Source organism: Cololabis saira, chromosome 24 (genome assembly GCF_033807715.1).
Source record: "Cololabis saira isolate AMF1-May2022 chromosome 24, fColSai1.1, whole genome shotgun sequence".
Lineage (NCBI taxonomy): Eukaryota > Metazoa > Chordata > Actinopteri > Beloniformes > Belonidae > Cololabis > Cololabis saira.
In genome coordinates, this window is record NC_084610.1 from 22,779,848 (window position 1) to 22,807,429 (window position 27,582).

General features: G+C 40.7%; 3 long non-coding RNA genes across 3 annotated transcripts; 2 read left to right on the forward strand and 1 right to left on the reverse strand.

Moving 5' to 3' along the window:
- Positions 1–4,064: 4,064 nt before the first annotated feature.
- On the forward strand, positions 4,065–4,944 carry LOC133425298 (uncharacterized). Its single transcript, XR_009770956.1, has 3 exons — positions 4,065–4,132; positions 4,591–4,676; positions 4,912–4,944. It is a non-coding gene; the product is annotated as an uncharacterized LOC133425298 (long non-coding RNA).
- Positions 4,945–7,071: 2,127 nt separating this feature from the next.
- LOC133425294 (uncharacterized) lies at positions 7,072–10,155 on the forward strand. The gene is made up of 3 exons (XR_009770953.1): positions 7,072–7,140; positions 9,760–9,845; positions 10,052–10,155. It is a non-coding gene; the product is annotated as an uncharacterized LOC133425294 (long non-coding RNA).
- Positions 10,156–25,215: 15,060 nt separating this feature from the next.
- On the reverse strand, positions 25,216–27,365 carry LOC133425297 (uncharacterized). The gene is made up of 3 exons (XR_009770955.1): positions 27,301–27,365; positions 25,529–25,614; positions 25,216–25,280 (listed from the first exon to the last, which is right to left on the reverse strand). It is a non-coding gene; the product is annotated as an uncharacterized LOC133425297 (long non-coding RNA).
- Between the last annotated feature and the right edge of the window lie 217 nt (positions 27,366–27,582).

Here is a 27,582-nt window from a genome sequence, read left to right on the forward strand (position 1 = left end):
GCCTACGGTGTAGGGTACGCGGCGACGCGCACCCTACGCCGTACCGTACGGCGTAGGCTCTGCGTTGGTGTAACGCAGAACCATAATTCAGGCTTAAAAGTAAACACAACATGTGCGCACCCGGCATGACAGGCAGATACACACGGGGAGAAGAGACTATTTCTTTAATTTGTATTTGTTTAAAACTTTATCCTTATGAACGGAATTGTTATATAGTCCAACCTTATTTTAATCAGAACACTTTCTTTTTTCCTCTTCGGCTCGGGCCCCTTGTCTCTCCATCCTGATCCAACCATTTCCGTGGTCCTCGAGTAGTGCCAGCGCATACATTGTGCAGCATTACGCACGGCTGTCACCGTGCATTTTATATTCTTACACAGCAATTAGACTGATTGTCACACACCTTGTCACGATTGATCATTAGATGATTAGACCGCTGCTATTAACCACTCATTTGAGGATGGGAGTATGATATATGTACGTCCTGCAAATGCCTGCGTAATGGCTTACTCGTGGAACACATGGATCTATGATGGTGCCGGCTTGGGTGTAAATGGATCTGTAAGTCTGATATGTGATGACATTGACTATGTTTACATGAAGTCCACATTCGTGTTATTGCCAATCTCTGCGTTTTAAAGTGGTTGTTGAGTGCATGTGGACGCAGTCACTGGGAGTATGACATGTATCTGGCTCCATTTCACCACCTCACCACATGCGTCGCCAGTTCCCCGTGTCTTAAGTAGATTCTTACGGGAGGGTGATGGTTGCCGTAGGGATCCGCAGATTTTTCTTTTTAGATCCGAGGCTTTGCGTAGATGGTGGCTTCCGCAACTTTCAGCCGCCTTTTCTGCGCAAGCAAGCTTTATAGATGAGGCCCCAGGACTGGTGAAGGGTACTTTACTTTCAGATCTTATTCTGATACTGGTCTTTGGAAAGCTGAACAAGCAGGTCCCAGATGTAAAGCTTGTTCCTGCTGACATCGTTAAATGTAACAAATGTTGAAAATTGACAGAATGATCATCAGAAATCCCTTCAGATTTACAACTACTGTATGCTCTCTGGGCATCGTTCAGTCAGCTTATATTATCCAGTTCATGTTTCTAACCTAATGTTTCACAATTGATAAATAAGTGGACCACACTTGAATCATAAATATATAACGTTATATAGATTCTACAAAAGGCTTTACGATATGTTTCTCCTTTGCTCATGAACTGATCGTGGTGTAGCAGGTAGAATATTCTCCAACTTTGGGATGAGGATCATTATTCCTCTTTTGAATGTTTTAAGATTATTGTCTCCTCCTCAGAGCAAGTTACAATACATCTTTTCTTCCACAACAAGACTGAGGATCATGATCATGTGACCTTAAAGGAGTCACAACTGTCAGAGTGAAGAAAGAAAGCAACATCCAAACCAGAAACATGAAGAAAGTAATGTTGCCGTTATATTGTTCAATGTCTTTTGTCCGTTTTATTGCGTTATCAATCACATGGTGTCAGCAAGAACAAAGGGCCGGCTCTTCAGGTAGATGCACGAGTATTAAAAGAGTGAGCAGACTGTAAAGACAACACTTCTTTATTGAAGGCAGAGACGAACATTTTACATTCAGTCTCAGAAGACAAAGGTGCAACCCAACCCTCCACTGTACAGGTAGACCACACTCTCACTGCAGCCTTTCTTTTAATGTTCATGTAGGTTTATTTCTAGTGACTATTTTACAGTGGGAAAACATAGAATTCAAATAGTTGGACCTATAAATTATACATATTTTTTAAATCTGTAAACCCCCTGAATTGAAAGAGTCTAAAATGTAAACATAGAGAAAATAACAGTTTGATGATATTTCACATTTTCTCTGTAATATGGACTCACCTTTTCTGATTTATATTGAACACTTGTCCAGTTTACATGAACTTTATAAGATGGAACTAGACATCCCTTTTCCCCAAATATATCACCATTTTATTGCATCATTTACAGAAACTTTGTGACTTTTTGATCAGCATCCCTCTCAACCCTTTCTCTCAGCCAGTTGTAAGGATGATGGAGTGGGTACAAATATCTCCATCAGTCCAGGATTGTGTGTCTAAACCAGCTGTACTTGTTTCCAGCTCTCAGGACCAGAGCCTGTCTTCTCCAGACTACAAGATGAGAACTGCAGTATGTGCCATCCTTCTCCTGATGCTTCTGTGTCAAGGTGTGTGGGATCCAGACAAACATTTATACATGTCTCATAAGAGATAATTCTCTGCTTTTTTAGTACGGTAGCTGGTCACACTGATCTTATACATCAGTAATTACTGTCAAAACGTAATTGTCATAACATCCCCTGACACAGTAGATCTCACCACTCCAACTTGTTACAGCAGTGATTATAGCACCATTTCTCTGATCACTGTGGTTTTGCAGCCACTGTTAAATAAAAAAAAAAGAGGTTAAATGCTTTTCTTTTTTCTTTACCGTGTCCCAGGAGAAGCTCTGAGATGCAACAGCTGCTTCTCAATGGGAAGCGGACTGTGCTCACCTACCAGGACACAAACCTGTAGGGGAAGACACGACGTGTGTGGTGCCGTCATATTCGGATGTAAGTCCTCGATGGAGGTTGGAGGGACTTTCTTGTATTAATAACCTCATGTGAAGTTAGTGTGGCCGTCTAAGTTATTTGAGTTCAGTTTTACTGCAACTTTTTCTGTTTTTGTACATTTAAATAATTTTCTAGGTTGAGCTGAATAAAATAGATTATGTCACAGATTTTTATTTATTTATTTAGTTCAAGTTTGGTACAATGAATTCAGTCTAATTCAATCTATTTCCTATGTTGCAGTTTAATTCTAGACTCTGGAAACTTCAGAACTTGTTGAATAGAATATTGAGATAAATGTTGGAGAATTTAAGAAAGAGACTTTATTTATAAGGACTGAAGGATTAGGACAAACAAGAGGGAACATTAGGACATAAAAACCCAGACTGTTGACATTTATCCCTTAAGTTTTGATGAAGGTTGACAAAATCTTTATTTATAAGCTCCTGCTGATTTCATTAAAAGAGTAAATAATGCTACACTGGTAGTTTCCTTTTAATAAAACATGTTCAGATTTAGAGTGATTTTTTATTTATTTTTTTCATTGTAGCTCGCTCCTTTCGTCAATGCATGCCCATTTATAAGTGTCAGAGATATAAGGGATTCAATAGTGCGTATGCAAGATGCTGCATCACCGACCTCTGCAACTGAGCCTCTTCCTCACCGGCTGGACCATCATCTCTGATCTCTAGAAGCTTCTCTGTTGGATCAGCTCTGTTGTATTCACATGAAAATATGTTGGACTTGTTTGAATAAAAGAAAAGAGAATACATTGATTTATCCAACTTATCTTCATGAATTCAAATAAGCATGGATGCATGAATGGATTAATTCACACTTTTAACCAGTAAACGTGACATCTCTGAACATCAGTAATTCAAAACCTTCAAATATCAGGACTGGTGAATGTTAATAGATCAGAACAATATCAACAATTAAAAGCAGCAACTGTGGTGTGTGTGCAGACGTGCTGGTGGGGAAGATTTCATTTCATCCTACAATATGTTTCTCCTTTGCTCATGAACTGACCGTGGTGTAGCAGGTAAAATAATCTCCAACTTTGGGATCAGGATCATTATTCCTCTTTTGAATGTCTTTAGATTATTGTCTCCTCCTCAGAGCAAGTTACAATACATCTTTTCTTCCAAAACAAGACTGAGGATCATGATCATGTGACCTTAAAGGGGTCACAACTGTCAGAGTGAAGAAAGAAAGCAACATCCAAACCAGAAACATGAAGAAAGTAATGTTGCCGTTATATTGTTCAATGTCTTTTGTCCGTTTTATTGCTTCATCAAAGCCTCTGTCAAATCCTTAGACACAATGTTTCTGTGAATGTTCCTCTTTTTAAAGCCATTTTGTTGTAGTCAGTGCTGACCAATCACATTGTGTCAGAAGGACAAAGGGCCGGCTCTTCAGGTAGATGCACGAGTATTAAAAGAGTGAGCAGACTGTAAAGACAACACTTCTTTATTGAAGGCAGAGACGAACATTTTACATTCAGTCTCAGAAGACAAAGGTGCAACCCAACCCTCCACTGTACAGGTAGACCACACTCTCACTGCAGACTTTCTTTTAATGTTCATGTAGGTTTATTTCTAGTGACTATTTTGCTAGTTTTATTCCCCCTTTATGGGTGCAAATAGTTGGACCTACATTTTTTTTTTATCTGCAAACCCTCCAATTGAAAAAGTCTAAAATGTAAACATAGAGAAAATAATAGTTTGATGATATTTCACATTTTCTCTGTAATATGGACTCACCTTTTCTGATTTATATTGAACACTTGTCCAGTTTACATTAACTTTATAAGATGGAACTAGACATCCCTTTTCCCCAAATATATCACAATTGTATTGCATCATTTACAGAAACGTAGTGACATTTTGATCAGCATCCATCTCAACCGTTTTTCATCAGCCAGTTGTAAGGATGATGGAGTGGGTACAAATATCTCCATCAGTCCAGGATTGTGTGTCTAAACCAGCTGTACTTGTTTCCAGCTCTCAGGACCAGAGCCTGTCTTCTCCAGACTACAAGATGAGAACTGCAGTATGTGCCATCCTTCTCCTGATGCTTCTGTGTCAAGGTGTGTGGGATCCAGACAAACATTTCTACTTGTCTCATAAGAGATAATTATCTGCTTTTTTAGTACGGTAGCTGTAATTGTCACAACATCCCCTGACACAGTAGGTCTCACCACTCCAACTTGTTACAGCAGTGATTATAGCTGTTCCTCTGATTAATGTGGTTTTTGCAGCCACTGTAAAAAAAAAAAAAGAAAATGAGTGCAAATGCTTTTTTTTTCCCGTATTATGTCCCAGGAGAAGCTCTGAGATGCAACGTCTGCGCCCCAGGGAGAAGTGGTTGCAGGCCTACCAGGACAGAAACCTGTGCAGGAAGAGATGATGTGTGTGCTGTGGTCGCGTTCAGAGGTAAGTCTTCTAAGAAAGTCCTTGATGGAGCTTGAATGTTTCCAATGCTTCCTATGTTGCAGTTTAATTTAGACTCTGGAGAATGAAACTTCAGAACTGGAGAACCTAAGAAAGTTTACTTTTATCCCTTAATGATTGATAAAGGTTGACATAAATTTCCTGATATGACTTACTGCTGACTTAATCGAACGAGAGAATAATGCTACTCTGGTAGTTTCCTTTTAATATATTATTTATTCACGTCTGTGTCTGAGGGAAATAAAGAACCACTATTTCTCCAGGAAACCCTGTGTCCTCTGTCCTGTCTGGTGACCCCTTTTGTTCACATTCAGAGTATAATTTATAACCTTCTTTTTTTCATCATAGGACACACAGTTTATAGATGCATGAACATGTGGGAGTGTCTGAGATATAAGATAGCACAACATTTGCCTGCAAGATGCTGCAGAACTGACCGCTGCAACTGGGCCCCTTCATCACCGGCTGGACCATCATCTCTGATCTCTGGAAGCTTCTCTGTTGCATCAGCTCTGTTGCATTCACATGAAAATATGTTTGACTTGTTTAAATAAAAGAACAGAAAATAAATGGATTTGTCCACCTTGTCATCATGAATTCAAATAAACATGGATGCATGGATGGATTAATTCACACTTTTAATCAGTAAACTTGAAATGTCTGAACATCAGTACTTCAAAACCATCAAATATCAGGACTGGTGAATGTTACTAGATCAGAACAATATCAACAATTAAAAGCAGCAACTGTGGCGTGTGTGCAGACGTGCTGCTGGGGAAGATTTCATTTCATCCTGATGTTACTGTTCATTGAGGCCTTTCATCACAGGTTTATTAAAGGTTTGTAAATGCAAATGTGATCCATTCTTCAGTGGAAGACGAACATAGATAGAGGTGTTCTTGGACGTGAGGTGATGCTTGGTTTGTCACTTGTAAAACTAATTAATGCAAAGACCCTCCATATTAACTATTAGGTGGTAAAACCACTGATTATAATACTGCACTGATCTGCTTATCCAGTTTAATAAAACAAAACAGGGGGAATATCCAGAGCCAAAGGACCATGAAAACCTGCAGAACTGCAGGACGGATCAGTTTCCAGTAATCACTTTAGTCTAACACTCATTAAGATTCAGAAAGTGCCAGTTCATCCAGTTGTGTCTCTTTTTGATAAATGCTGCAGTAGCTTTCTACTTTTGGCAATAAACCCCAAAACAAAACAAAAGAAAAAAAAAAGACCTGAATGTAAACAGTAAAAAAATGGAATGAGATAAAATGCCTCCCTAAAAATGAAGCCCAAAAGCCAAAACATCCAGTATTGATACATAAGTGGTCCACACTTGTATCATAAATATATAACATTATGTAGATTCTACAAAGGGCTTTACAATGTGTGTCGGGTTTAAACAACGTAGAACATCAAAAACATAATACACAAGAGAGAAAGACAAGAGGTAAAATTTTTACTTGCAAGGAGAACGGAAAGAGAAACGTTCAGTTACAATCTCCTACCGCTCTGAAGCGCACCTCTCTTTTTATTTCCTTAGGGTGGTCCCCAGTTATAATAAGAGTTGCAGCTCTAAGGGAGAGGGAAAACACAGCTGCATTTCTTCACGTTTACTTGATATATGTTGCTCCTCCTGGACCTTGAAACAGCCCGGTCTGTCTTCAGCAGGTAGAATATTCTCCAACTTTGGGATCAGGATCATTATTCCTCTTTTGAATGTCTTTAGATTATTGTCTCCTCCTCAGAGCAAGTTACAATACATCTTTTCTTCCACAACAAGACTGAGGATCATGATCATGTGACCTTAAAGGGGTCACAACTGTCAGAGTGAAGAAAGAAAGCAACATCCAAACCAGAAACATGAAGAAAGTGATGTTGCCGTTATATTGTTCAATGGTTGTCTTTTGTCCGTTTGTTATTGCATTATCAATCACGTTGTGTCAGAAGGACAAAGGGCCGGCTCTTCAGGTAGATGCACGAGTATTAAAAGAGTGAGCAGACTGTAAAGACAACACTTCTTTATTGAAGGCAGAGACGAACATTTTACATTCAGTCTCAGAAGACAAAGGTGCAGCCCAACCCTCCACTGTACAGGTAGACCACACTCTCACTGCAGCCTTTCTTTTTAATGTGCATGTAGGTTTATTTCTAGTAGGTGTTTTACAGTGGGAAAACATGGAATGTTTTATTCACCTTTCATGGGTGCAAATAGTTGGACCTATAATTAGGGCCCGAGCACTTGCAGTGCGAAGGCCCTATTGTATCTGTAGGAATTTTTTTTTTTCTTTTTCTTTTTCTTTTTCTTCTGACGAAAGGAGGGCCTTTTTGCCCCCCTAAACGTGCCCAAAAAGTCATCAAATTTTGCATGCAAGTCAGGCCTGGCGAAAAATTTGATATTTTATGGTTTTTATTCATGGGCGTGGCAAAATGGCTCAACAGCGCCCCCCGGAAAACTTTGTGCCTCAAGCCCCACGATACGGTTTGACGTACATGCTCGAAAATCGGTACACACCTGTACCATGGGACAACTTAAAGAAAAGTCTCTTGGCGTCATGCCCGAAACCGAACAGGAAGTCGGCCATTTTGAATTAATCCTGTCACTTTGGCGCAATTTATGCCATTCCTTCGGCAGTTAATACGGCCCGAACCGTAACGTGCCCCCAAGAGTGTTATACATCAAAATGTCCGTCTCCCTCCTGCGACCACACGCATTACTTTTCTCTTTCAAAAGCGTTACCGTGGCGACGCTAGACGCCAAAAAGCGTGCCCACCCTTCATCTGGTTGGTTCAGACAGAAAAAACTTTGCGCTTCAAGCCCCATAATACGGTTTGACGTACATGAACGAAAATTGGTACACACCTGTATCATGTCGCAACTAAAAGAAAAGTCTCTTGGCGCCATGGCCGAAACCGAACAGGAAGTCGGCCATTTTGAACATTCTGAATTAATCGCGTAATTTTGGAACAATATATGCCATTCCTTCGAGAATTAATACGGCCCGAACCGTATCGTGAACCCAGATTTGTTATACATCAAAATGTTCGTCTCCATCCTGTGACTACACGCATTACTTTTCTCTTTCAAAAGTGTTACCGTGGCGACGCTAGACGCCAACAAGCGCACCCCCCCTTCATCTGATTGGTCCATATTTGATAGTTCCCCAAAAGACACCAAATTTTGCACGCAAGCCAGGCCTGGCGATAAATTTGATATTTAATGGTTTGCATTAATGGGCGTGGCCTAACGGCTCAACAGCGTCCCCCGGAAAACATTGTGCCTCAAGCCCCAAAATACGGTTTGACGTACATGCACGAAAATCGCTACACACCTGTATTATGGCACAACTTAAAGAAAAGTCTCTTGGAGCCATGGCCGAAACCGAACAGGATGTCGGCCATTTTGAATAAATTGTGTCATTTTGGCGAAATCTATGCCATTCCTTCGGCAGTTAATTCAGCGCGAACCGCAACGTACACCCAGGTGTGTTATACATCAAAATGTGCGTCTACATCCTGCGACACCACGCATTATTTTTCTCTTTCAAAAGTGTTACCGTGGCGACGCTAGACGCCAAAAGGCGCGCCCCCCCTTCATGTGATTGGTCCATATTTGATAGTTCTCCAAAAGTCACCAAATTTTGCATGCAAGCCAGACTTGGCGATAAATTTGATATTTCATGGTTTGCATTAATGGGTGTGGCCTAACGGCTCAACAGCGCCCCCTAGAATACTTTTATCTGCCATAACTTTTGAATGGTTTGACATAGGAAGTTGTGGGTGGTGTCATGGGACTCTGTAATGAGTCCTTAAGCTTCGTTGGCCTTAATTAGCCCCGCCCCTTCTTCTGATTGGTTGTCCCGATTTTCTGCTATAACATTGGAATGGTTTGACATAGAGAGTCGTGGGTCGTGTCATGGGACTTTGTACTGAGTTCTTAAGCTTCGTTGGCCTTAATTAGCCCCGCCCCTTCTTCTGATTGGTTGTCTCTTTTTTCTGCTATAACTTTTTAATGGTTTGACATAGGGAGACGTGGGTGGGGTCATGGGACTCTGTAATGAGTCCTTAAGCTTCGTTGGCCTTAATTAGCCCCGCCCCTTCTTCTGATTGGTTGTCCCGATTTTCTGCTGTAACTTTTGAATGGTTTGACATAGAGAGTCGTGGGTGGTGTCATCAGATTCTGTATGGAGTCCTTGACCTTCATTGGCCTGAATTAGCCCCGCCCCTTCTTCTGATTGGTTGTCCCTTTTTTCTGCTATAATTTTTGAATGGTTTGACCTAGGAAGTCGTGGGTGGTGTCGTTTCTGATATGCTTATGGGGGGCGGTGGCCGTGAGTGCGAGGGCCCGTTCATTGCTGCTTGCAGCTTTAATTTTTTTTTTATCTGCAAACCCTCCAATTGAAAAAGTCTAAAATGTAAACATAGAGAAAATAATAGTTTGATTATATTTCACATTTTCTCTGTAATATGGACTCACCTTTTCTGATTTATATTGAACACTTGTCCAGTTTACATTAACTTTACAAGATGGAACTAGACATCCCTTTTCCCCAAATATATCACAATTTTATTGCATCATTTACAGAAACTTAGTGACATTTTGATCAGCATCCATCTCAACCCTTTCTCTCAGCCAGTTGTAAGGATGATGGAGTGGGTACAAATATGTCCATCAGTCCAGGATTGTGTGTCTAAACCAGCTGTACTTGTTTCCAGCTCTCAGGACCAGAGCCTGTCTTCTCCAGACTACAAGATGAGAACTGCAGTATGTGCCATCCTTCTCCTGATGCTTCTGTGTCAAGGTGTGTGGGATCCAGACAAACATTTATACATGTCTCATAAGAGATCATTCTCTGCTTTATTAGTACGGTAGCTGTAATTGTCATAACATCCCCTGACACAGTAGGTCTCACCACTCCAACTTGTTACAGCAGTGATTATAGCACAGTTTCTCTGATTACTGTGGTTTTTGCAGCCACTGTAAAAAGTTTTCCTTACTGTGTCCCAGGAGAAGCTCTGAGATGCAACACCTGCTGGGGGCGTGGGAGCAGAATGTGCAAACCTACTGGGATACAAGTCTGTGGGGGAAGAGATGTTGTATGTGCTGCCGTCTCATTCGGATGTAAGTAGTCGATGGGAGTTGGATGGTTCCACTGGGAAACCTAAATCATGATAAATCAATTATCTAAAGCATTACAGAGGTGTCCGGACAATCTATTTATAATTAAAGACAGTTTAGTGGAAGTGGAAGGAACATTTTTGTGTCTTTAATCTCATGTGAAGTTAGTGTGACCGTCTAAGTTAGTTGAGTTGAGTGTTTATCCTCCAAATTTTGACTTTTTACCGCAACATTTTCTGTTTTTGTACATTTAAATTATTTTCTATGTTGAGCTGAAGAGAAGAGATTATGTCACAGATTTTATTTATGCATGTGGTTTAAATTTGGTACAATGAATTCAGTCTAATTCAACCTATTTCCTATGTTGCAGTTTAATTTTAGACTCTGCAGAATGAAACTTCAGAACTTATGAACTGGAATATTGAGATAAATGTTGGAGAACTTAAGAAAGATATTTTATTTATAAGGACTGAAGGATAAATACAAACAAAAGGGAAGATTAGGACGTAAAAACCCAGACGGTCTACTTTAACCCCTTAAGTTTTGATAAAGGTTGATAAATATCCTGATATAACCTACTGCTTATTTCACTGAATGAGTGAATAATGCTAACCTGGTAGTTCCCTTTTATTCAAGCATGTTTACTTTCAGAGTGTAATTTATTACCCTTTTTTTCATTATAGCAAGCACAGTTCGTCAATGCATGAGCATGTGGGAGTGTCATGTATATACACGTAAGCCGGTTTATTCTGCACGATGCTGCCATACCAATCTCTGCAACTGAGCCTCTTCATCACCGGCTGGACCATCATCTCTGATCTCTGGAAGCTTCTCTGTTGGATCCACTCTGTTGCATTCACATGAAAATATGTTGGACTTGTTTTAATAAAAGAAAATAAAATAAATTGATTTGTCCACCTCGTCATCATGAATTTAAATAAGCATGGATGCATGGATGGATTCATTCATCCTGATGTTACTGTTCATTAAGGCCTCTTATCACAGATTTATTAATGGTTTGCAAATGCAAATGTGATCCATTCTTCAGGAGGAGGAGCATTGGACCCAAAAAAGAAGTTTGAAGCAGCCAACATGTGACTGGGACCAGGAGATGAATATTCCCTGACATGTACAATAAAGTCAGGTTTAATTTGAATCCCAAATTGAATTTGAATGTGTTTAAGGAAGTCAGTTACTTTATACTGTTATCATGTTATCACTTTAGAATTTGAATTTCAAATCCATCCACCTCCATCTCTGTGTGCCTTCGACTGAAGAATGGATCACATTTGCATGTTTCCCAATCAGTAAACCATTATTAAACCGGTGATAAATGGCATCAAAAAAAGAAATAAAATAAAATACTCCGACCAGCAGGTCTGTGACACGTCACAGTTGCCGCTTTAAATTGTCGATATTGTTTACTGCCATTTTATTTTCCGCACTATAAGGCGCACCCAAAAGCCCTTAATTTTCTCAAAAACCGGCAGTGCGCCTTATATATGATCATTATGGTAATTTCTGTTCCTGTAGTCAGGGGGATTGTGGGTAATGTAGTTGGTGTCGCCAAAGTAACAGCGCTAAAAACGTCAGGAATCATCACAGGCGTTCAAGAACACAGCAGCGACGCTGACTCGCATAATGGAGACTTTGACGAGACGGAGCAAAGCTGGTTTTTATTTGTTAATAAAGTTTGACATACGGTACTTTTCTTGCTTTTTTTTGCATTTGCTGTAGGATTTTGTAGCATTTCCTGTAGCGCATCTCCATCAGGTAGATACGTAACTCAACCCCAGACACTATAGTACGGTATTTTACCAGATATTTAGTGCGCCTTATTATGTGGTGCGCCTTATAGTGCGGAAAATATGGTACTAATATTTCGTGGTTTTGAAGTACTGATGTTCATAAGTTCTTAAAGCTAACTTAAAACAGGGCACAAATACATCTCTTTTATTTTATTTTCCTTTATTAAAAACAATTCCAACACACTTTCATGTGAATGCAACAGAGTGGATCCAACAGAGAATCTTCCAGAGATCAGAGATGATGGTCCAGCCGGTGATGAAGAGGCTCAGTTGCAGAGGTCCGAGACGCAGCATATTGTTTTAAAAGTTGGCCACTGAAAGCTTTGGCACCGAGACCAGCTCATGCATCCACGAAATGAGTTGCCTAAAATGAAAAAAATAATGGTGTTCTCTGAATGTGAACATACTCGATTAAAAGGAAACTGCCAGAGTAGCATTATTCATCCATTCAGTGAAATCAGCAGTAGGTTATATCAGGATATTTATGTCAAACTTTATCAAAACTTAAGGGATAAATGTCAACACTCTGGGTTTTTATGTCCTAATCTTCTCTCTTGTTTGTATTAATCCTTCAGTCCTTATAAATAAAGTCTCTTTCTGAGGTTCTCCAACATTTATCTCAATATTCCAGTTCAGCTGTGAAGTTCACAAGTTCTGAAGTTTCATTCTCCAGAGTCTAAATTAAACTGCAACATAGGAAATAGGTTTAATTAGACTGAATTTATTGTAGCAAATTTCAACTACATCAATAAATAAAACCTGTGGCATAATCTGTTCTCTTCAGCTAAACATGGAAAATGACTGAAATGTACAAAAACAGAAAATGTTGCAGTAAAAAGTCAAAAATGTTCCTTCCACTTCCACTAAATTGTTTTTCAGAAGAGATCTCCTCAAATCATATATTGATTGTCCAGACAGCTCTGTAATGCTTTAGTTTAGAAAGTTGACTAATCATGAATTAGTTTTCCCAGTGGAACCATCAAACCTCCATTGAGGACTTTCTTATAGGACTTACTTCCGAAAAAGACGGCACCACATATGTCAGAACGTCTCCTACAGGTTTGTATGAAGGTAGACGGGCACAGATTTCTCCCTCTTGAATTGCAGTACTTGCATCTCAGAGCTTCTCCTGGAACACAATACAGAAAAAAAAGCATTTGCAATTTTTTTTTTATAGTATTATATTCAAATATCATGAAGCTGTGATTTAAGGAAAAAATCCAGGCCAAATGGACCCATTCATTCGGATGGGGCTTTTTACCATGGTTACCATGATTACCATGGTTATCAGTTCTGTAGCCTCAACTGTAACCTGAACCGGAACATGTACCCACCCATGGCATACATTAAATTCAATTCAATTCAATTTTATTTATATAGCGTCTAATACAACAAAAGTTGTCTCTAGATGCTTTCCAGAGACCCATACCCAGAACATGACCCCCGAGCAGTTATTACATAAACAATGGCAGGTAAAAACTCCCCTAGTGGGAGAAAAACCTTAAGCCAAACAGTGGCAAGAAAAACTCCCCTTTAGGAGGGAAGAAACCTTGAGCAGGACCAGGCTCATAAGGGGGGACCCTCCTGCCGAGGGCCAGACTGGTGGGTCAGGGACGGCAACAGCACAGCAGGCAGGTGGAAGCAGCAACGGGATGACCAGGGGTGGGGACCGCAGGCCAGCACGCAGCTCCCGAAGCTCCGGCCCAATCATCAAGTCCCAGGTTGGGGTGCAGGGTCGGGGAAAGGTTGAAATGGGCAGGGCCAGGGAGAGGAGTCTTGACGGATAAGCCTCTCCCCCGCCTGCCCGGGCCGTTACCCTGCCACCCTCACTCCCACGCTGCAGGTTCTGGTGTTGTGCATTCAGAGATGCTCTTTGCCACCGGCAGAGGATGCTGCACCATGAACAAAAGAGGAAAAAAAAGAAGAAAAGGGGGGGCCAGCACAAGAAACTACAGGATGGACTCTAACACACTAGAGTTTACACTACCTAGAGATTTACCAACACCAGCTAGAGGTTTACTAAACACTAACTATAGGCTTTACTAAACAGAAACGTTTTAAGTTTAGTTTTAAAGGTGGAGGTGGTGTCAGCCTCCTTAACCCAGATTGGAAGTTGGTTCCATAGTAGTGGTGCCTGATAGCAGAACGCCCCCCCTCCAAATCTACATTTGAATACTCTAGGAACTACGAGTAAACCTCCACTCTGAGAATGGAGAGCTCTGCCAGGAACATAAGGCACTATCAGGTCTTGCAAATAATGCGGAGCTAAGCCGTTTTGGGCTTTATACGCAAGTAATAAAATTTTTAATTGGATTCTGAATTTCACGGGTAATCAATGGAGCAACATCAACACATGTGGATCCATCGTGCGTCGATGGGTATTACTTTTCTCCATCAAAAGCGTTATGGTGGCAACGCTAGATGCCAAGAATCGGAAAAAAAGGTGAAAATTCGGACGCTTATTGCTTGGCCGAATTCTATCGTAGAGACATCATTCAAATGTTTCCAGTCTCAGTTTGCTTCGGACCAAAATATGTTTCAACCTCATTATGCCAATTATTACAGATTTTGAGATATTAAACTTTCAATAAAAAAAAAAAGTCCATTTGACTTTGGACGCTTGTTGCTGGGCAACGTAGGGACATCGTACAAATGTTCCCTGACTCAGCACGCTGTCGACTACAACATATTCAAATTTCATGAAGCTGTGATTATGCCTAATGGCCCCATCCCAAAAGGTTTATTAACAACCTTTAACGGTTTATTAACAACTCTAAACTACTTATTGGCCATTATTAATCACCCTTAACCACACAGCCCCGAAGCAGGCGCTGGGGTTTATTAACAACCCTAAACCACACCCCCTGCAGGGAGCACAGGAATGAATGCAATACAACCGTAAAAGCCTCAAATTGACATAGAACCATCCCGAACACAAACACTACACAACTACTACACAACCACTACAGCCCCAAACCAAAGCACCAAGATGGGACGAATGGGCAGTAGGGCATGCCCATATCAAAATTTCCTGAAATTTTCTAGTTCTCTTTTAGAATCGATTGGATATGTCACAAAAAGTGGACAAACCGATTAAACATCCTCATGTTCGTTTGTTTGGAAAGAAGAAAACCATGGAACAGAATCAAATATTAATACAAGCTTTTATTATATCATGCACAATATTTTCCAGCCGGAGGTACACTTCTCTCAAACCACATAGGTAGGAGAAAAATGCACACTGTGGTCATCAATCCAGTCCTATTTATACTAAAAAGGGAGGTATTTTGTACGTTATAGGAGCCGATGTTGAACCTTATCTGTGAGGCCAACTGCAGTGAAAGAAACTTAAACATGTCACACTTTCAGCCATATATTTTCTGTTGTCTATCTCTAATCCGACATGCCAACCTAGCAAAGATCTACAACGACCAAAAATCAGAAAAATAGGAGGGGACCCATCAATCTTAAACATCCGTTTCTCTTCACCGTCCTCACTTAAAGAAGAACTCAGCTAATCAGTCTAGTCATTAGTATACAATCTTTTAGGAAAAACCCCTCATACCTTTAAGAATTTCATAAAATCCTAACACTGACGCACTGTTGTAATCATACCCTCGATCTCGTCCTCGCCTACGGTATCAAACCCGATAATCTGTTGGTGTCCCCCGTAAACTCCCCCCTATCCAACCACTATTTAATAACGTTTGAATTTAATATTGTCGATGTTGAAGCGCAAAATAGGAGGTATTATTTTAGCAAATGTTTGTCTGATGAAGCTAAATTTAGGGAGGCCATTGTTCATCTTACCACAGTGGAACATAGTGAAGCAGTCGAGGCCAGTGACCTGTTGATATCCTTGTTCGTAACACTGCTGATTTGTTGCACTCAGCCTTAGATGCTGCTTTGGAAAATAGGGTTTACAACTATAGGAGCTTGTTTTTGTTTTGGTTTTGATAGTTCCTGTTTTATTTTGAATCCTTGGTGTTTGACTTTCCTGTTTCCCAATCACCCTGATTGTCTGCACCTGTGTCTCGTTAATCCTTCTGTATATCTGGTCTTGTCTTTCCCCTGCTCCCTGCTGGTCCGTATTGTTTCCTCCCTCTGTGTTTTCATGTCATATTTTTTTAGTTTTTGAGTCATGTTCAAGCTCTTGTTTTTGCAACCCTGCTCAGCAGCGCTTTTTGTTTGTTTGATTAAATAAATCACCCTTTTTGGAATCTTCTACCTCCTGCTCTCCTACATCTGGGTCCTACTCCAATCGCATTCCTAACATAACTCCCTGGTACAATTCAGATATCCACATGTTGAGACAAAATGTGCGTAAAATGGAAAGGAAGTGGTACTCTTGTAAGTCAGTATTGTTTCTGAAGCTCCACCCTCCACCTATCTCCCAATCACCAAGTCAGTATTGTTTCTGAAGCTCCACCCTCCACCTATCTCCCAATCACCAAGTCAGTATTGTTTCTGAAGCTCCACCCTCCACCTATCTCCCAATCACCAAGTCAGTATTGTTTCTGAAGGGGGCACGGTGGCGCAGCTGGTAGTGCAGCCGTCTCACAGCAAGAAGGTCCTGGGTTCGATTCTCGCTGGGGGACGCTGTGGGTGCTGAAGTGCGTGTTAGTTCCCCCATGAATTCAGCGCCCACACCATGGGTGGGGTTGGCGAAAGGGCCTTTCTGTGTGGAGTTTGCATGTGCTCCCCGTGTTCCCTTGGGTAGCTAATGTGAGCTACCCTCACAAAAACATGCACACAGTCCTGGGCTACACATGCCCCCTCTGGCCAACTGGGGTGCCAGATGGGGTGGGGAGGATCCGGCCGGAATAACGTGATCCTTCCACGCGCTACGTTCGGCCGGAGAAACCCCACCCTGTCTGGTGAAAAGATGCGGCCTGCTCACTCATCAGGTTAAGGAGGAGACTTGAGCTCAGTGCAGGGCCCTCCCGGGGTTGGTAGAGGATGGCAATGCCCAGGACTGTCACTTAGGTAGGAGCACGGGGTGGTAAAAATGGGAAAAAAAAATTAAAAATTAAAAAAAAAAAAAAAAAAAAAAGTATTGTTTCTGAAGCTCCACCCTCCACCTATCTCCCAATCACCAAGTCAGTATTGTTTCTGAAGCTCCACCCTCCACCTATCTCCCAATCACCAAGTCAGTATTGTTTCGGCATCCGGGTTGCCAGCTCAGCTCTAATTATCGCAGCCATGGCAGCCTACGTTCCTGCTGCATTCTGCAGCCTACCTGGTCGGGGGGGGGGAGGGTACACGCCGCTCAACAATATTTTGAAAGTGACTGCAGTACCAGTTTTGGCCATTTCTTACAGATGGCTCCTTTAAATTAAAGCAGCACAATGTAACTTTCAGCTTTTGTTGAATTTGGCGTCTCCTTTGGACAAAAGCGGTAGTGCTTTACCAGTAGTGTGGCAGGGTTCCTACCATGCACCTCAAAGTTACATAGTGCCAGTGAAGGCGATACAGACCCCTCAGACCATGACAGAGGTGTCATTAAACCTGTTGGAAGTTGATATACCATCACAATGACTCTGGAAATATGATATTAAAGGAGCTTGAGGCCGGATTGTGGCAAGATTTATGAAAAAAATCCGTATACATTTTACGTTTTCTAGTAATAATGTCAGATGAAGCGTTCCAAACCCAAAAGAATGAGCCCTCTAGCGTATCTCTCCTTTGCCTTGAACAGGCTGTGAGCTGCAAAATGTGCTGCAATTCGGTCCCGAATTTCCCGCGCTGGGCTGCGGATGTGACGTCACATGACGCTGCATGTGCGTTCTCCCCGTTCTCCCGTGCCGGCTTCACTGTTGGCTGCAGTATCCCCGACGGCCGTCGTGGTGAAGGGTGGCGCTAGAGAGTCTCATTTCTTAAAAGGAGCCTCAAGCTCCTTTAAGGTGGAAAAGTTACATTGTGCTGCTTTAAGTATGAATGCTACATACTAATGTGTAAGATCAGTGTGAACAGCTACCGTACTAAAAAAGCAGAGAATTATCTCCTATGATCACACAAGTGTTAAGACATGTATAAATGTTTGTCTGGATCCCACACACCTTGACACAGAAGCATCAGGAGAAGGATGGCACATACTGCAGTTCTCATCTTGTAGTCTGGAGAAGACAGGCTCTGGTCCTGAGAGCTGGAAACAAGTACAGCTGGTTTAGACACACAATCCTGGACTGATGGAGATATTTGTACCCACTCCATCATCCTTACAACTGGCTGATGCAAAAGGGTTGAGATGGATGCTGATCAAAAAGTCAGGAAGGTTCATCGTAAATGTGTTCAATATGAATAAAAAAAAGTGAGTCCATATTACGGAGAAAATGTGAAATATCATCAAATTATTATTTTCCTATGTTTACATTTTAGAATCTTTCAATTCAGGGGGTTTACAGATTTAAAAAAAGTATAATTTATAGGTCCAACTATTTGCATCCATGAAAGGGGAATAAAACATAATATGTTTTCCTACTGTAAAATAGTCGCTAGGAATAAACCTACATGAACATTAAAAAGAAAGGCTGCAGTGAGAGTGTGGTCTACCTGTACAGTGGAGGGTTGGGTTGCACCTTTGTCTTCTGAGACTGAATGTAAAATGTTCGTCTCTGCCTTCAATAAAGAAGTGTTGTCTTTACAGTCTGCTCACTCTTTTTAATACTCGTGCATCTACCTGAAGAGCCGGCCCTTTGTCCTTCTGACACCATGTGATTGATCAGCACTGACTACAACAAAATGGCTTTAAAAAAAGGAACTTTCCCAGAAACATTGTGTCTGAGGATTTGACAGAGGCTTTGATGCAATAAAACGGACAAAAGACAACCATTGAACAATATAACGGCAACATTACTTTCTTCATGTCTCTGGTTTGGTTGTTGCTTTCTTTCTTCACACTGACAGTTGTGACCTCTTTAAAGGCCACATGATAATTTTCCTCAGTCTTGTTGTATTAAAAATAAAACGAGAAATTCCTACAGATACAATAGGGCCTTCGCACTGTAAGTGCTCAGGCCCTAATAACCACTCGTTACAACCGAGGGCATCTCAAGGTTTGCCGGGTTGTCAAACCTTATTTTTATTTTTATTTTTTTTTTAAATATTTTTATCCTGTTTTTTCCCCCCATTTTATCACCCAGTGCTCCTACCTAAGTGACAGTCCTGGGTATTTCCATCCTCTACCAACCCCGGGAGTTCCTGCACTAAGCTCAGGTCTCCTCCTTAACCTGAGGAGTGAGCAGGCCGCTTCTTTTCACCAGACAGGGTGGGGCTTCTCCGGCCGGACGTAGCGCGTGGAAGGATCACGTTATTCCGGCGGGATCCTCCCCACCCACATCTGGCGCCCGGCTGGCCAGAGCCCAGGACTGTTGCATGTTTTTGTGAGGGAAGCTCACATTAGCTACCCAAGGAAACAGGGGGAGAACATGCAAACTCCACACAGAAAGGCCTTTTCGCCAACCCCACCCAGGGTGTGGCCGCTGAAGTCATGGGGGAACTAACACGCACTTTAGCTCCCACAGCGTCCCCGGCGGGAATCGAATCCAGGACCTTCTTGCAGTGAGACGGCTGCACTACCTGCTGCGCCAAACTGAGGCTACAATTCACACAGACTCACCAAAACTGGACATCAGAAGATTGGAAACACGTTCCCTGGTCTGATGAATCTCCATTTCTGCTGCCACATTCGAATGGTAGGGTCTGAATTTGGCATCAACAACATGAAAGCATGGATCCATCCTGCCTTGTTTCAATGGTTCAGGCTGTTGGTAGTGTAATGGTGTGGGGGATATGTTCCTTGCACACTTTGGGCCCATTAGTACCAATTGAGCATCGTGTCAACGCCACACTTCAATATTATTGAGTATATTTTCTAAAGTCTACTGCCAGTTCTTCAATTTAAATGCATTTTCCACGAGCCGCTCTTGTGGTTGTCATACTGTGACTACCATGGCAACTGCAATACACCTGTCTCATTGTAGTCTTAATTTGTAACTGCACATTTTAGCCCCGTCCTGTCAATGCATAGCTGCAAGGTTAAAAACAGCAACTTTTGCTTTAGATTCCAATAAATTGAGATCTTCAATGGCTGTTTGCAAAGTCCTAAAATATAGTATTAGCCTAATTTGCGTTATCTCTTCAGAGAACTGTCAGGTGTATGCCTCAGATTAAAAAAACTGAAACATGACACACTCATTTTAAATAATTGAATGTTAAAATCTAGGCATCGAAATTACAAATGAAGCCACATATTGGTTTAGTTAGTTAGTTACGGCCGCTGCCCTTTCCTCCTTTACTAAATTTTAATTTTTCTCTCCCTTCCACCCTGCCAAGCTGCACAACTCACCACAGAAGCTCTGCCCTCTTTGACCTGATTGGTGCGGACTGCCGGCTCCTGGCAGTCCATCCCTCCGTTCACCTGGGTTCCTGATTGGTGCGGCGTGTCTTGGGCTGCCCAATCCCAGCCGCCCAATCAGAAGTGGACGTCTACAAAACCCCTGCCACTCTGTCGGTCTGGGCGGCTGATTGTGTGACAGCTCGCCTCTTTGTGTTGAGCAGAACTTTGTTTGAGAGAAAGCTAACATAAGCTAGCAGCTACCGTGTGTTCCTTTGTTGTGGGTTTTTTTGTTTACTAAACCTGTGAAGTGTGGCCAGGGTTTAGTTTGTGTTTAATCTGTGACTGATTCCGCTAAGTTTCCACACCTAGTTCCTTTTAGGTTTAGACACACTGGGTGCAGGGTTGCTGTTTTTGTTGTACTTTGGTTTTAGTGAGTGTAGACAGCCTTTGTTTTCCTTTTTGTTTTGAGTTAGTTTGGTTATCCATTTTTACCTCTTAGAGAGTCGTCTTTCGGTTATATTTTGTTTTTGATTTAAACAGCACCCACCGGCCCTCTTCTTTGGTTTGTTCTTTTTTTGTTAATCTGTTAACCGGTATTCCGGCATTTGAGTGACGAGTAAACTACCTTACCTAATACCAGCTGGGTTTTGGGTTGTTTCTGTCGAGACAGATGGTCACGTGAAGTTCCAGCTTCCTACCTCCTGCAGGGCTTCGAACTGTGGACTCAACACCTTTGTGGTAGCTTCACTTCCTACCCAGATAACCCCCCTGCAGAAGATGACACCTTGGAAGTTGGTTCAAACAGACTTGAATCGCGAGAACACCCTAGGGGTAATTTAGAAGTTAGTGACAGTCATGCCAAATGCCAGATAAATACATTTGGCCACAGATCACATCTGACTGTAAATTACTTTTTGTCTCTCACTTGGCTTGTTTATTCCTGCCTTTTGTTGTTTGAACTTCTTGTATAAAAACACTGTTGTAAAATTACTCTTGGTCGGCATACCAACTTCAGACACGGTCTGTGCTGGTCTGCCCACCGCCGGCTGACCGGATAAAACTCTCAACCCCACAGTGGATTCCTGAACTGGATTTTATATTATTCTTCAACACTTCCTTTTTCCCCTGCAAGCCGGGTTGTGACAAGGATCTTCACTGACATGGTTTTATTTCACATTGTTCCTAAAAACACTGTGTGGGTTTCCTCCCACAGTCCAGATAACAGATATTTGTGTGCGTCTCCCCGAGCTTTCAGGGTTAAGCAGGATGGACATCCCGTATAAAACCGGGGCAAATTTTATTGACAATGGAAAAGTTATCAGTGACATGAATGAAGTGGCAGAAGGTTTTAATAAATTCTTTTAATCATTGGGCCCCAAACTGGCCGGGGAAATAACACCGCCAGAAAAGGGCAGGGCTGAGCAATTCCATGGTGCTAGAAATTCTGCAACAATTTTCCTGAGAAAAGTGGAGGATAAAGAGATTATTGAACTTCTACTGACTGGAATGGGATTGTCATGTCTATAGTAAAAGAAGTAATCTCAGTTATTGTAGTGCCTATGACATACATCTGTAACCTATCTTTTCAATTGGGCTGCTTCCCAGATAAAATGAAAGTAGCGAAAGTAATTCCACTGTTCAAAGCTGGAGATAGAAAAAAAAATTATACACAAATTATAGACCAGTTTCTCTTTTATCCCAATTTTCAAAGATACTTGAAAAACTTTTTGTTGCCACACTGGACAGCTTTGTTGAAAAACATAAATTATTGATTGTCAATATGGTTTCAGAGAAAATATATCAACGTCGATGGCTTTGATGGAGCTTATAGAAGAGCTTTCAAGTGCAGTTGATGAGAAAAAGTTTGCTGTGGGGGTTTTCATAGATCTGAAGAAAGCATTCGATACAATAGACCATGATATTATTTTGGAAAAGATGGAAAGGTATGGAGTCAGAGGGGTGGGACTGGAATGGCTGAAGAGCTACATTAGACATAGAAACCAGTATGTTCAGGTGGGGGATGCCATGTCTATGCCAGCAAACATCACATGTGGAGTGCCACAAGGGTCGATAGTTGGACCAAAATTATTTATTATGTACATAAATGACGTCTGTAAAGTATCGAACATTTTGAAATGTATAACTTTTGCAGATGATACAACTGTCTTCTGTTCAGATGATTGTTTACAGAGGTTAATGGAGAAGGTGACAGTTGAACTAGGCAAACTGAAAATGCTGTGTGATGTCAACAAATTATCTTTGAATTTAAACAAAACCAAATTTATGATTTTTGGAAACCGTAAAAAACACATTTAACAACTCAGGTAGGTTTAAGAATAGAAAAAGTTGATTTATAAAGAGTATATGAGAACACCTTTTTGGGGATAATAATTGACCATAAATTCAGTTGGAAACCACAGGTAAGCCAGGTAAGATTAAACATTTCCAGAAGTATCGGAGTATTGAGCAAAGTCAGACATTTTTTTTAACTTTAGATCTATGAATACTCTATACTGCACGCTTATTCTACCTTACTTGACTTACTGTGTTGAAATCTGGGGTAATGCCTGCAAGACCACACTACAGACCGTTTGCACAATACAGAAAAGAGCAATACGAATGATGAATAATGTTGGTTTTCATGATCACACCAATTTATTATTCATCAAGTCAAAAGCACTCAAATTCATTGACCTGGTGGATCAGAAAACAGCTTTGCTTATGTTTAAAGCCAGAAAAAATCTACTTCCTCTCAACATACAAACCATGTTAAGAGAGAGAGAGGGGGGTTATGCCCTCAGAGACCAATTCAACTGGAAACAACCGATCTGGAATACAGCTGTGAAAAGTAGGTGCATTTCTGTCTGTGGCGTGAGATTATGGAATGCATTACCGGACAAATTAAAATATAGCAAAAATGTGTTGAATTTTAAGAAAAACGTATAAAGACATGATGATGGATAAGTACAGACTTGTTCCTGGGTAATGGAATGATGTCTTAAAGAAAGGAAACAAAAGGATGGGTACATTGAGTATTATTTTTATAATAATTTAAATAATCCTTTTTTTAACATATGTGTGTGCAGATACAGGCATGTATGTAAGTGTAAGCATGTGTAGTGTACATATGTATGTGGATATGTAATGTGCTTGTATATATGTATGTACATGTATGGATATATGTGTAGGTACGTATGTACGTACGTAAGTAGATAGGTATGCATGTAAATGTGCATATGATTTTTGTTGTTGTTAGCTATTATTCATTTGTTGTATTTATTTATATTTATATGTAAGAAGGGGGGGGCATTCATAAGCCGAGGCTTCAGCCCTGCCCCTTTGGTCGTGACCTAAGTGTACATGCTTGGTGGTGACCAATACATTTTTTTTTCACTCATTCATTCATTCAAATGGGGAAGCATTTATTTCTCGCCTTTGTTTTGCTGGTAATATTCAAGTTGTTTTTAAATGTTTGTGTGGCAGGGTGGAGGTGCAGCCACTCAGGAGATTGGATACAGGTGTGCCCAATCAACCTCTCCACCCTGCCTGCCTTGATAAGGAGCAGCTGCTGCTGGAGGAAGCTTCTGAGGATGACTGCACGTGTGTCTGGTGAATAAAGAGTTCCTGCACTAAAACCCCGTGTCCTCTGTTCTGTCGGTCGGCCCCCGTAGCACTAGCCTTGCTAGAGTTTGCCTAAGGCAGAAAGCCATTGCAGTTTTTACTAAAGAAAGAGACAAACCTGAGTGAACTGAACCTCCTGAATCTTAACAAGTATTAGACTGACGTGATTAGGAATGGAATCTGTGATCTGTTCAGCAGTTCTGGTTGTGTTTTTGGCCCTTTGGCTTCAGATATTCCCCCTGTCTTTTAAACTGGATAAGTAAATCAGTGCAGTAGTCAAATCAGGGTTTTACCACCTAATGGCTAAAATGTAAAAGTCTTTGCATTAGTTTGTTTTACAAGTGACAAACCAACCATCACCTCACGTCCAAGAACACCTCTATCTATGTTCGTCTTCCACTGAAGAATGGATCACATTTGCATTTACAAACCATTAATAAACCTGTGATGAAAGGCCTCAATGAACAGTAACATCAGGATGAAATGAAATCTTCCCCACCAGCACGTCTGCACACACACCACAGTTGCTGCTTTTATTCTTGGTATTGTTCTGATCTAGTAACATTCACCAGTCCTGATATTTGATGGTTTTGAAGTACTGATGTTTAGAGATTTAAAGATTACTGATTACAACAGTGAACAAATCCATGTTTTTATTGCATTCAGTTTTATTGAAACAAGTCAAACGTTCATCTGAATGGATCCAACAGAGAAGCTTCCAGAGATCAGAGATGATACGGTCCAGCGATGAAGAGGCTCAGTTGCAACGGTTGAAGCTGCAGCATCGTCCGTTACGGGATCTCGCTAGGAACCAACACTGTATTCTGCCCATGCAACCACGATGTGAGTAGGCTACAATGAAATGGGGGGAAAGAAAGGTATTAAATTATACTCTGAATGAGAATGTATTCTGTTTTCATATAGAAAAACAAGGCATTTTAAGTAATAAAGCAAATTAATTCTAACATATCACATTCAAGACACGTCAGCCGATGCCTGACATAAACTATACAAACGTATTATCAACACAAACTAAATAAAAAAGAAAAAAGAAAATAAACTGCAACATAGCAAATCTCCCTTCTGTTTCCACTAAACCCTCTTACAGAAGAGATATCCTCAATTATAAATTGTTTGTCCTGACATCTCTGTAATGCTTTAGACAAGTGATTAATCATGAATTAGTTTTCCAGTGGAACCATCCAACCTCCATCAAGGACTTTCTTAGAGGACTTACTTCCAAATGAGACGGCAGCACATACATCACTTCTACTCCTACAGGTTTCTGTGGAGGTAGGACTGCACATTCCTCTCCCAGGTCCAAAGCATTTGTTGCATGTCAGAGCTTCTCCTGTGAAACAGTACAGAAAAATAGTAAGTACTGTCTTTTTCTTATTTTATTTGTTGTTTTATTGTTTTTTTTTTTTCAGCAGCTGCAAAATCACAGCAATCGAAGAAACTGTACTACAATCACTGCTTTTAAGAACAAGTTGGGGTGTTAAAAATCAGTGCTAAAATCAGTGTGACCAGCAGATAATTATGTCTTATGATCACACAAGTGTTGAGACATGTATAAATGTTTGTCTGGATCCCACACACCTTGACACAGAAGCATCAGGAGAAGGATGGCACATACTGCAGTTCTCATCTTGTAGTCTGGAGAAGACAGGCTCTGGTCCTGAGAGCTGGAAACAAGTACAGCTGGTTTAGACACACAATCCTGGACTGATGGAGATATTTGTACCCACTCCATCATCCTTACAACTGGCTGATGCAAAAGGGTTGAGAGGGATGCTGATCAAAAATGATAAATCCCCAGGGTTCAAACTTATAGATGGTGTCTTAGTCCAGCTGTTTAGCTATAAAATGTATAGGAATCGTTCAGTTTGTGATACAAGCATGAAATTTGGTAGACAAATAGCCAAAGGTTTCCCCAAAAGATGTGGACGTGGGTAAAAAAATCGGGGTTTTTTCAAGGTAAGAAGAAAAAAAAAAAAAAAAACAAACGTGGCGCCCATGGTAGCCATTTTTCAAAATGGCCGCCAGAAACAAGTGTTTTCTAATGAGTGATTAGTGGAAATGAGTTGTCAGTTTGCCCTGGCTGAGCTTCAACATCCACTTTATTACTTATACATTCATTGGATGTGTCAGTCCTTGCAGATATGAGGATCTTTTTTGGGTTTATTAGTTCAAAGTTTGGTTTTATGTATAATAGATCTATTTTCATGACATTACGGTATATATTTTATTATTTTATTTTTATGTTATCATGAAAGAAACAGTTGTCATGTTCAGTTTTGAGGAAGAAGGAAGCTTCTGGCGAATTCCAATGTTTCAAATTTGATTTCTGCATCATAAATAATGATTTGATTAGACACCAAGATCATCCGTATCAGACAGTCACACAAATGATGGCTGCCATCTTTAAAAAATGGCGGCCATCTTGAATATCAAATAACAACTTTTCAATTATCCAAGAGACATCTACCAAGTACTATATGTGGTAAATATGTCTAAAATATCATATTATGTCCCTAAGTCATATAAAAAGAGTTGTTTCTGGCGTCCATTTTGAAAAATGGCTGCCATGGGCGCCATGTTGAAAATTCACCATGGCTCCACGTCCAATTATTTTTGGAATGCCTTTGGCTAATGTGTACCAAATTTCATGCTTGTATCAGAAACTGAATAGTTTTTATTATCTCCTGCACTATCTGAATGGCTTCAAACATCAGTTGAACACTTCTGCATGAAGATTCAGAGTCGGTAAGGTTCTGCTATAAATTAAATGCAATGAAATTGTGATATCTTTTGTAAAAAGTTATTTCCAGTTCCATCTTATAAAGTTAATGTAAATTGGAGAAGTGTTCAATATAAATCAGAAAATGTGAGTCCATGTTACAGACAAAAATGTGAAATATCGTCAAACTCTTATCTATTATCTGTTTCGATTTTAAACTTCTTCAATCCAGCTTTATTTATGTACCGCTAAATCACAAGAAATGCCCTCTCAAGGCACTTCAACAATACAGTTAATTTAATTTTAAATTAATACAAGGCCAGTAAAAAAACATTTGTAATAATTATTGTCTCACTTTGGAAACCAACAGACGGTAGCATCAAAACTTTCCCTCGATACCAACCTCATCCTGAGCAGGAGACTGTAGAGAGATAAACTCAGGAAGGACGGTCAGATGCCTCAACCGGTTGGGGGTTTGCACATTTAGATAAAATGTATATTTTATAGGTTCAAATATTTGCATCCATAAAAGGGGAATAAAACGTTCTATGTTTGCCCACTCTAAAATAGTCACTAGAAATAAACCTACATGAACATTAAAAAGAAAGGCTGCAGTGAGAGTGTGGTCTACCTGTACAGTGGAGGGTTGGGTTGCACCTTTGTCTTCTGAGGCTGAATGTAAAATGTTCGTCTCTGCCTTCAATAAAGAAGTGTTGTCTTTACAGTCTGCTCACTCTTTTAATACTCGTGCATCTACCTGAAGAGCCGGCCCTTTGTCCTTCTGACACAACGTGATTGATAATGCAATAAAACGGACATGGCTTTAAAAAAGGAACTTTCCCAGAAACATTGTGTCTGATGATTGGACAGAGGCTTTGATGAAGCAATAAAACGGACAAAAGGCAGCCATTGA